We start from the raw sequence: 811 nt of genomic DNA, 5'->3' as shown, positions 1-811 counted from the left end.
GTGTGGGTACTTGAGGGAGAGGATAAGCTGGGTGTTGTCAGCGTAGGAGATGATGTTGAGGTTGTGATGATGGGCCACTTGTGCGAGGGGGGGCCATGTAGTTGTTGAACAGCGTTGGGCTGAGGAATGAGCCCTGGGGGATGCCGCAGATGATGTCGGTGGCTTTGGATCGGAGGGGTGGGTGGCGGACACTCTGGGTTCTGCCGGAGAGGAAGGAGATGGTCCAGTCAAGAGCCTTCTCTTGGATTCCGGCTTCTAGGAGGCGTGTCTTTAGAGTGCGATGGCAGACCGTGTCGAAGGCGGCTGACAGGTCCAGGAGGATGAGGGCTAATGTTTTGCTGCTGTCTAGTTAGCGCCTGATGTCGTCTGTGGCAGCGATGAGGGCTGTCTCTGTGCTGTGGTTTCGTCTGAATCCGGACTGGGACGGGTCCAAGATGTTGTTGTCTTCGAGGTGGCGGGCCAGTTGCATGTTAACAATTTTCTCGATGACCAGGAACGGGAACAGGAGCAGGGAGATGGGCCGGAAGTTCTTGAGGTCCTTGGGGTCCGCTTTGGGCTTCTTGAGGAGGGCTTTGATTCCGGCATGCTTCCAGCTTTCCGGGAATGTCGCTGTTTCAAAGGAAATGTTGGTGACCTTCCGCAGTTGGGGTGCAATGGCTGCATCTGTGTAGAGAGGAAGGCCCGCGGCCCCAAAGGGCCAAGGACTCAGTAACCTCTTCAGGGGATTTATGCCAAACCCCCCCCCCCCTCTTTTCATTACAGCATAACGACTGGACGAGCCCAGCAGGTCCGTACTACCCAGAAGAGGAAG

The sequence above is a fragment of the Lissotriton vulgaris genome, chromosome 5, assembly GCF_964263255.1.
Source record: "Lissotriton vulgaris chromosome 5, aLisVul1.2, whole genome shotgun sequence".
Classification (NCBI taxonomy): Eukaryota; Metazoa; Chordata; class Amphibia; order Caudata; family Salamandridae; genus Lissotriton; species Lissotriton vulgaris.
This window is presented reverse-complemented; position numbering follows the sequence as displayed.